The following is a 10,441-nucleotide window of genomic DNA, read 5'->3' on the forward strand; positions in this document are numbered from 1 at the left end:
CCACTCCCCGCTGTGGTGTGTGGGCTTTTCACTGTGGCGGCCTCTCCCATTGCAGAACACGGGCTCTAGGCATGTGGGCCTCAGCAGTTGTGGCTTGTGGTCTCTAGAGCACAGGCTCAGTAGCTGTGGCACACGGGCCCAGCTGCTCCGCGGCACGTGGGATCCTCCCGGACCAGGGCTCAAACCCATGTCACCCGCATTGGCAGGAGGACTCTCAACCATTGCACCACCAGGGAAGCCCTGCAAGCTGTTTTTGTTACCTGAATTTCCCAAGCCCAAACTCCTCGGGCTGCTCTTCCTTCAGGATCCAGTTCAAAAAGCATCTCCTCTGGGCTTCCCTGGTGGCGCTGTGGTTGAGAATCTGCCTGCTAAGGCAGGGGATACGGGTTCGAGCCCTGGTCTGGGAGGATCCCACATGCCGCGGAGCAACTGGGCCCGTGAGCCACAACTACTGAGCCTGCGCATCTGGAGCCTGTGCTCCACAACAAGAGAGGCCGCGACAGTGAGGGGCCCGCGCACCGCGATGAAGAGTGGCCCCCGCTTGCCACAACTAGAGAAAGCCCTTGCACAGAAATGAAGACAAGACACAGCAAAAGTAAATAAATTAATAAACTCCTACCCCCAACATCTTCTTGAAAAAAAAAAAAAAGCATCTCCTCTGTGAAGCCTTTCCTGACTCCTGACACTTAGTACACCTTGTCTCGTCCTGTTTTTCTTTACACGTCTCTCTCCCTGACCAGCCTTCGAACTTCTTGCCAAATGAGCTTTGGCATCTCCTGAGTCTAGCATAGCATCAGCATAACGTAAGATCTGAACACATATTTGATGATACATAAATGAATGAGTCACTGAATGATTCAGTTCACTAAATGGAATGAGCAGGTGTTTATTAAATGAAAATCGATCAATCAAGAAACAAGTTAATGAATAAAGTAATTGTTAACAACTCCATATATTGACAAGGGACACAAAGTGATAACAGTAGCTAACATTTATGTACTGCTGACTGTCCTGGGCTCCTGTACTTAGTCCATCACATAGATGATCTTATTTTATCTTCACAACAACTCAAGATGTAAGTGCTGTTATGACACCCATTTTATGGATGAGAAAAATGGAAGCATCATGCTAGAGTCTTTACAAAGTCAGTCTGATTTGGGAACTGTTTATTTTACTCAGCAAAGGGATCACTCACTTCTCAGGCCTTTCACTTGCCACAGGGGATGTAGCGACTGTTGGGGGTGGAAGGAGAAGATGTCATCAGGCTCTCCTTGTCTCTCTACCTCCCTCTTTCTCCCCTCCCCATGTCTTGTGTTAACAAGATGAGTGTGTCCCATGCAATTCTATTGCTGGGTTCCTCCTGATGGGCAAGGCTGTACTGGAATAAGCTACATTTGGTCCCTTTGAGTTCTTGACCTTGCTATCATCAAGGTGTAGGTGTGACAGAAGATGATGTGAAATGATAAGACATTTCCCTAATCATCTGATATCTGTGTATCTACCTTCTTCTGAGGACCCCAGGAAGTACTTTACCTATATCATTCTCCTCAGTCCTCACTCCAACCCTTTGAGGGAGGTGTCCTTATCCCCCAACACACAGGTGAGGCACCTGAGAGTCCCAGAGGTTTAGCAACTTGCCTAATGTCCCAGAAGCTGGTCGCAGAGCCAGGATTTGAACCAAGGCCCATCTGCCTCCAAGTGATGCAATTTAATAACTATCTACAAAGCCCCTCCTTTTGGACGTGCTCATCAACATGCAGTATGTTGTCACTAAAACCCTTTGGTGTCGGGGATACGGTTGTAGTCACCTTCTCTGGTGATTGGTCAGGGTCTCCTTTAACGTGTGACTGTGGTGGCAGCTTTTTGGTCTGCTTATTAGAAAAAGTCACAAAGGTGCCATTCATCAGTGTAAAGTTAGCGACAGAAGCCGTGTATGACAGTGGGTAAGATGAACAGCATCTTCAGTTGGGAAATCCAGAATCCTTCCCGACTTCCGCTGTTGTCTCCTCTTCTGCTCTTTAGCAACTCACATGCTCATAGTTTACATGCAGCCATTTTTGTTGACCTGTTCATGATGGATGGTGAGAGCCTGTTATGAAACGAGGCACCAGCAGGAGAGAGCCCAGAGCCCACACCCACACTGTTTGCTTTGTGAAATTCCAGACTGTTTAATCTGCTCTACCTCATCCGAAGAACTCCAGGTTCCACTTTTCTTAATGACTTTCCCCTCCTTAAATACCTACACAGTTATTTTTAAGGAAGGAAAAAAAGAATAGATGAATCATTTGCAGGAAACGGAGGGGAGAGATGTGTGGTTGGAACGGCAGATGGGCGAGCGTGTGGGCATGTAGCTGTCTCTGTTGTTCCTTCCACCACACTCTGGAAATGAGTCCTTTGGAAGTAAGTGTACATTCATTTTAGGGTAAGGGCTGTGCCCGCTTTCAGGTACTAACATGTAATTCCACATCCGCTCAGATTCCTCTGAGACGTAGAAACTCCAGGGAAAAGTGGGAAACTCAGGCTAGGCTCAGATTGGACTGTTTATCCTCTCTTTGAAGTTTTGACATTAAACCTTCTAAAGATAAGGTGATAAACTCCTTTCAATTAGTGGCAACAGAGTTTCTCCTGCTGTCTTCTTTCTCCTGCAGGATATGAAGTCAGTACATGAATATTCTTTCTGTGCCACAGTGCAAGCTCCCTAACCTCATAAGGGATTGGCAAATGCCTAGAGGGAAGCTGGAGGAGAGAGCTTGAAGCAGGAAGCAGGAAACACAAATTGTTCTTGGTGGGGCTTTTGATGGCGGGGGGCGCGTGGAAAGGACATAAAGACAGTACGATGTTGGGGACAAGTGCCCATGTATTGGTCCCCAAAGTGAGCTTCTTGCTGTTTGTATGCAGATGACAACAACTATGGTCTTTTCACTTGGATAACTAAAAATAAGTTTCTAGAGTCCCGAAAATCCAAGAGAACATACATTTTTGAAAAGCTGACTTTTTTTCAGAAGGCTTCATGTAGGCCCTCCTGTTACTTCTATGTAAATTTCCAAATGTTATCTGGATGGCATACTAGGATAAGTAATTGTGGTTATTTTATTTTTAGATTATGAAACTCATTCCATCAACAGACTCTCTTCCACTGATTTTTTTTCCCCCACTTCCATCACCACCATCTGCCCTCCCTCCCCTAGACCCACAGCACAGGACCCTGTTGTGAGCACACGAATGAATGTGCAGAGAGGTAAAAGCTTGCGATTTTTAGTGCAATAGAGTTTTGCTAAAATATGTGTCTAGAAGTTGACATATGTTTCTTAACACAAATATACCACTTGGAACCAAAGAATTGTGGTTAAGAGCATTTTTTAATTAATGAACACTCTTTCAGGATCCACTTTAATAATAAAAGTCATCTGATGAAGAATGCGTAAACTCAGTCCAGAAATCAATCTGAATAATCATAAAAAATATTTCAGCCATCATAAATCTTGTTAATAATAGAATTTCCACCCTCATTATGATGTGATGACGCGTTTATCTGAAAGCCATTCATACTAACCTTCACAAAAGCACTAATTCTTGGATCCTAAAAGCTTCAAAATGATTCTTCATAATTTATAAACATGACCATACTGGGCTCATTTTTGTGCCTCTCGGGATGCCCCAGATTCACATGACCCCCAGCCTCTGCCTCGTCCTGAATGGAGAGCCTCCTGGGGGCGGGGTTCTGGTGGAACCACATCTCATCTGCCGTAACAGGAGCCTCAGTGGTTCCTGGCCCAGGTCTGACCAGACAAGACTCATGTACCTTATGGATGGCTGCTGCCCTCCCATGTCTTCCAGGCAGCTTGCTAAGATGTGGAATCTGGCTTCCCTAATGGCTCCCTGAAGTGGCTGAAAAACACCCCAGATGTTGCAGGGGACTTAAACTTTGAATCAAGGGACTAGAGGCCAAGAAGATAAACCCTTCTTCCTTCCTCCACCCCCACCCCTACCTGATGGATTGCTTCAAGGTAACTTTCAGGATGAGCAACTGGCCCGTAATTCCTCGTGATTTTATGGCCAGTTCCTTAACACGCCCGCCTGGTGTCTGCATTCCTTTCTCTCCTGCCTCATCTCTCTTTCTCTCTCACTTTTGCAGCCCTGGGATTGCCGAATCCAACATAGCCTTAGCAAGTAATCTTTGCTGCAGGTTTTATTCTCTAGGAAATTTAGTTAAGACAATGATAAAAAAAAAAATCACACATTATATCTTCAATCTGGCCTCCTGCCAACAGTCTATTGTCTTCTTAATAAGAAGAATGAACGGAGATCTAAAGTTTGTGTTAAGGTTAACTAGTACTGCTCCAGTGAAGTGTTTCTGGGTTGAGAATATGGTCTCTAAATCGCATCTAACTTTCCTGTAAGTGGGTTTCCTCTCAACACAGTATGATTGGATACTAGCAATTCTTTTCTCAGATTGGTTGCTTCTGCCCAGCCTGGTTGGTGATAAACCAGAAAACCAGAACAACAGATAGCAGCTTCTCCTACATACAGCCTGGTATTTACAAACCTACTTCCTGATCTCCATCATATCACCTTTGATGCTATCCTCTGTCTTCTTTGTGTCTTTACCTTCTATTTCACTCTCAGCAAATTCCTGATATGTAGGTGTGATAAAGCCGGTTCAAAGTGATACTCAAAATCCTTTTGATTCATTATATTCAGTTTAGGGTAAAATATGTATCTTTTAATCAATAGCTAGAGAATATCTGCCACCAATAGCAATGTGATATTTGGAGATTGTAAACAAGACACTTTAAACCATACCCAGACTGAGAAAGAGAAAAGGGCTTTTTCACTTCTCTATTTAATGGACTAGATAGGATCTTCCTATTGAGAGGCGGGGGTGGGGGGTGGGGGGGTGAGGATAAAGGGGCTTAGATATTTGGTACTATCGAAAGGCAGAGACTGTGAATGCTGGAAGACAATATTAAGGCTGTTATTTTAATGAATTAAAATTCCTCAGAAGGTTTGCATAGATAATAATGTCTGAGGCTGAGTTTAAGACACCCTTCTGGGATTAAAACGAAACAAACAAAAACCAGAGCTGTTGGACCCTGAGCACGCCTGAGGACTGGAAACAGTTTTCATTATAAGATGACATTTAGAATGAGTTGAAAAGGAAAAGTCAAGCACCAGTGAGTTATATATCAAAATGTGCTCAGGGATTAAGTGCCTCCACATTTTTTTTTTTTCTATTTGAAACTAATGATTGAGTTATGGTATTTAAATTCAGTGGCTACCATCAACTTAATATTATGGTTGAAAAATAAGGTATACAAATAAAATAGGATTTTAATTTACTTATTTACCAATCAAAACAATGGGACAGAATATGAATAGATAGTTCATAGGAAAGGAAATTCAAACAGGCTTTAAACATATGCAAAGATGCTTGACCTGACTCTTAATAAGAGAAATGGAAGTTAAAGTCACCACGAGATATCAAGATTCATCTATCAGATTGGCAAAAGGTTTGAGAGCACACTGTGTCAGCTAAGGTATGAAAAAAATACATGAGTGGCAGTAATGCAAACTAGTACAATCTCTGAAAGGGGTGTTTGGGTGATATGAAGCAAAATTATAAACTTGCATACTCTGACCAAGCAATTCCACATTTAAGAATTTATCCCACAAACATATACGAAGTAGATAAATGTATAAAAGCATATTCACTGCAGTTATTGCTTGCAGTAGCAGAAAAGATGAAGAACCACCATGCCCATGGATAGGAAGATTACATAAATAAACTATGCTATCTATGCTCATGTAACAGAATACTATGTAGCCATTAAAGAGAATGAAGAAGCTCTTATGTTTTCTTTCTTTTTTTTTTTTTAATTGGGGTATAGTTGCTTTACAATGTTGTGTTACTTTCTGCTGTACAATGAAGTGAATCAGCTATAGGTATACGTATATCCCCTCCCTCATGGACCTCCCTCCCCTCCCCTGCATCCCACCCATCTCCTTCACCACAGAGCACCCAGCTGAGCTCCCTGCACTCTACTGCATGTTCCCACTAGCTATCTGTTTTACACATGGTACTGTATATATGTCAATCCCAATCTCCCAATTCATCCCATTCCCCTTTGCCCCCAGCTCCGGGTCCACACGTCCATTCTCTACATCTGCATCTCTATTCCTGCCCTGCAGATAGGTTCATCTGTACCATTTTTCTAGGTTCCACATATATGTGTTAATATATTTGTTTTTCTCTTTCCGACTTACTTTACTCTGTATGACAGACACTAGGTCCATCCATGTTTCTGCAAAAGGACCCAATTTCGTTCCTTTTTATGGCTAATATTCCATTGTATATCTCTACCACATCTTCTTTATCCACTCCTCTTTTGGTGAACATTTAGGTTGCTTCCATGACCTGGCTATTGTGAATAGAGCTGTAATGAATATTGGGGTGCATGTGTCTTTTTGAATTATGTTTTTCTCGGGGTATATGCCCAGTAGTGGGATTGCTGGGTCATATGGTAGTTCTATTTTTAGTTTTTTAAGGAACCTCCATACTGTTCTCCATAGTAGCTGTATCAATTTACAAAGCCCATCTCCAAAATGTGCTCAGTGAAAAACCAAATTGCACTCCTGTATGTTTAGTCTGCTACTGTTGTGTAACATTGGTAATAACGTCAGTAATAGTAAATGTATACGTTTGTATATGCATAGACTCTCTCTTTGGGAGGATGTACCAGACCAGTTAATAATAGTTGCCTCTAGGGAAAGGAACTAGGTATCTAGGAGAGACTTACTTTTACTCTCTACCACTTCTTTCCTTTTCTATGCACAAGTATCATCTATCCAAATATAACTCAATAATGTTTTATTTTTTATTTTATTTTTTTTTGCGGTACACGGGCCTCTCACTGTTGTGGCCTGTCTCGTTGCGGAGTACAGGCTCCGGACGCGCAGGCTCACCAGCCATGGCTCATGGGCCCAGCCGCTCCGCGGCATGTGGGATCTTCCCGGACCGGGGCACAAACCCATGTCCCCTGCATCGGCAGGCGGACTCTCAACCACTGCACCACCAGGGAAGCCCAATAATGTTTTATTTTTTAAGAGAAGAAAAAATTGTACAATGTATGTAGACATTTGAAAAGGAGCTTTCATCTAATTCATGAGAAAACTGTATTCTGTAGTTTCAAGTCAACTGGAAGCAGCATACGCATTATTTTTTTCATTAATTAAAAAAAAAAAAGACTTTTCTAGAGCAATTTTCGGTTTAGGGCAAAATTGAGCAGGGTACAACCTCCCCCATTACCAACATCCCCCACCAGAGTGGAACATTTGTTGTAAGTGAGGAACCTATGCTGAGACATCATTATCACCCAAAGTCCACAATTTACATAAGGGCTCACTCTTGGTGTGGGACATACTATGAATTTTAACAAATATATACTGACACGTATCCACCATTATAATATTGTTTCACCACCCTAAATATCCTCTGTACTCCACCAATTCATCCCTCTCTCCCTCCAACCCTCAACAGTCACTGATCTTTTTCCTGTCTCTATAGTTTTGTCTTTCCAAGAGTGTCATATAGTTGGAATCATACAGTGTGTAGCCTTTTCAGATTTGCTTCTTTCACTTAGCAATATGCTTTTCAGCTCCTTCCACGTCTTTTCATGGCTTGATAACTCATTTCTTTTTAGTGCTGAATAATACTCCACTGTCTGGATGTACCACAGTTTATTTATCCCATTCACCTTCTGAAGGACATCTTGTTGCTTCCAAGTTTTAGCAGTTATGAATAAAGCTGCTATAAACATCTGCATGCAGGTTTTTTTTTGTGGACATGCTTTCAACTTCTTTGTGTAAATACCAAGGAGTATGCTTGCCGGATCCTATGATAAGAGTATGTTTAGTTTTGTAAGAAGTTGCCAAACTGTCTTCCAAAGTGGCTGTACCATTTTGCATTCCCACAAGCAAAGAATAAGAGCTCCTGTTTCTCCACAACCTCGCCCGCCTCTGGTGGTGTCAGTGTTTCAGATTTTGGCCATTCTGATAGGTGTGCAGTGGTATCTCATTATTGTTTTAATTTGCATTTCCCTGATTACTTGCCATCTGTATATCTTTGGTGAAGTGTCCATTAAGGTCTCTGGCCCTTTTAAAAATCAGATTGTTCATTTTCTTACTGTTGAGTTTTAAGAGGTTTTTTTTTTCCATATGTTGGGTAACAGTTTTTGTCTGATGTGTCTTTTGCAAACATTTTCTCCCAGTCTGTGTCTTGCACATTTTTTTGAAAAGAAGTGAATAAGTCACCTTTAAAAATCTAACCAGAAATTAGAACTATCAAATGGTCACATTACTTTATTAGTAAATGGATAAATCTTTATTAATTCCCTTTGTAACCAATTCTTTGCTGTCAGCACAGCCATGTTTCTAGCTGTTTTCCTTGAGCTCTTTGAAGTAAAAGAATCTAACGTGTAATGGACAAGTAAATGCAAATGCAGACTGGGATGTTGTGATATTTAAACTGCCCTTAAAATAGGAACGAATTTGTGTAAGGATTAAAAAGGGTTATTCTTCTGTAATTTGTAATCTCCCAATTACTTTGTGATGAATTTTGCCAGAAAGTTTTCCAAGAAATGCATGTTAAGAGAGAACAAATGAATCAGAATAATTTACTGTACCAGAGCAAATATTTCCATTTGAGAGAACTAATCACTTATTCCTTAAGTAACTCCTTAGAAAGTACTGTATATTATCTTCTCCTTATGTGTTCCTGACATGTACCCTTATTATATCACTCTATAATCATTTAGTTTTCATATATAAAACAAAGAACCGTGGAGTTCCTCATTGTAAGTCTAAATCGTCCCATCCTGGGTTGGCAGGACTCTGTCCGTCACCTAACACCACCATCCTTTTTGATCTTGAACTTTGATACTGTTCTACCTGCACACTGAATGCTACTTCGGCAACATTCTCTCTCAGGTCATGGTCCCACCTGTTAGCTTCTTGAGGTGAGTGTCCCCATGTGATTTATCTTTTTATTCCTCAGAAGATCTTGCCCCAACTCAGCAGATATATTGAGCATGGATTTTTTTAAAGGTAGAAGACAGTCATTTTGACAAAATGGAAAGCATTTTCAGTCTGTACTGCATTCTGTGACAGATACCGGTGATACCCTTCCAAAAAGAGGAGAGAATTCTGCTATGGTTCTGGGCGGTGAAATGGCGATCTAGTTGTCAGAGAGGCCGCGGCAGCAGGTGGAAAAGGCACGGCCAGGTGTCCCTTGCTACCAGGCCAGGGTCTAGGACCCCCAAAACAAGAACACTTGAAAGCATTATGCCCAACTCTTCACTTAAATGACCGTGTTTAGCTCCTTTACAGACAGGGGACAACCCCCACCCCCATTTCAGCAACAGGAGTAACAGGAGGAACATCCCTTACACTTTTGTTTCTAATGAAAAGAAAAACAATGGGGAGACAAGCTTTTTTTTTTTTTTTTACAAAATTTCACTTTACGGAACAGTGTTTTTAACCACACATGTTGCGATGGCATTTACGTCCTAAAGGCCGCGGGTGATTGTATTAGAAATGCCACTTCCGGGCTTCCCTGGTGGCGCAGTGGTAGAGAGTCTGCCTGCCAATGCAGGGGACACAGGTGCGTGCCCCGGTTTGGGAAGATCCCATATGCCGCGGAGCGGCTGGGCCCGTGAGCCATGGCCGCCGAGCCTGCGCGTCCGGAGCCTGTGCTCCGCAACGGGAGAGGCCACAACGGTGAGAGGCCCACGTACCACCAAAAAAAAAAAAAAAAAAAAGAAAAGAAAAAAAAGAAATGCCACTTCCTGGGTAGTTGAGCAATTGGAGCTTCTGCAGGAACTTAACTGTTTCTGATGCTTTTACTCAACTTTCAACTTATCTGCAGGTCTGAAATTTTCATAATAAAAAGTTAGAGGCGAAAGGCAGTTTGTCTCCTGGAGAGAAATGTCACCAATGGCATTTAGAATAACATTTCCCCCTCTTTCCTGGCTTACAAGCATCTCTCAGCACCTTCCTGTGTGAGGTAAGTTAAGGATTTTGTCATCTTCTATTAATAGGGAGGGATTCTGAGTCACAGAAAGGCTAAGTGATTTTTCTAGTCCCAGAAATAAGAGGAATAAAATGAAGCAAGATGATTAGTACATTATTTTAGGAATAGGACTATTATGGTGGAGAGCATCATTTTCTTGAACAACTGCAATTGCTTCCTAACTGGTTTTCCTGCCCCCAATTTCTCTCTCCCCTCCAGTCTACTCACTCGCTTTGTTACCAGAACCATATTCGGAAATCATGCCACACCCCTGTATAAAAATCTGTGATGACTTCTCACTGCCTAAAGAAAAATTCCAAACTCCTTAGCAGGACGTCCAAAGCCCAGGTCCATCTGGCTTTAAACTACCTTTCC

Source organism: Lagenorhynchus albirostris, chromosome 11 (assembly GCF_949774975.1).
Source record: "Lagenorhynchus albirostris chromosome 11, mLagAlb1.1, whole genome shotgun sequence".
NCBI lineage: Eukaryota > Metazoa > Chordata > Mammalia > Artiodactyla > Delphinidae > Lagenorhynchus > Lagenorhynchus albirostris.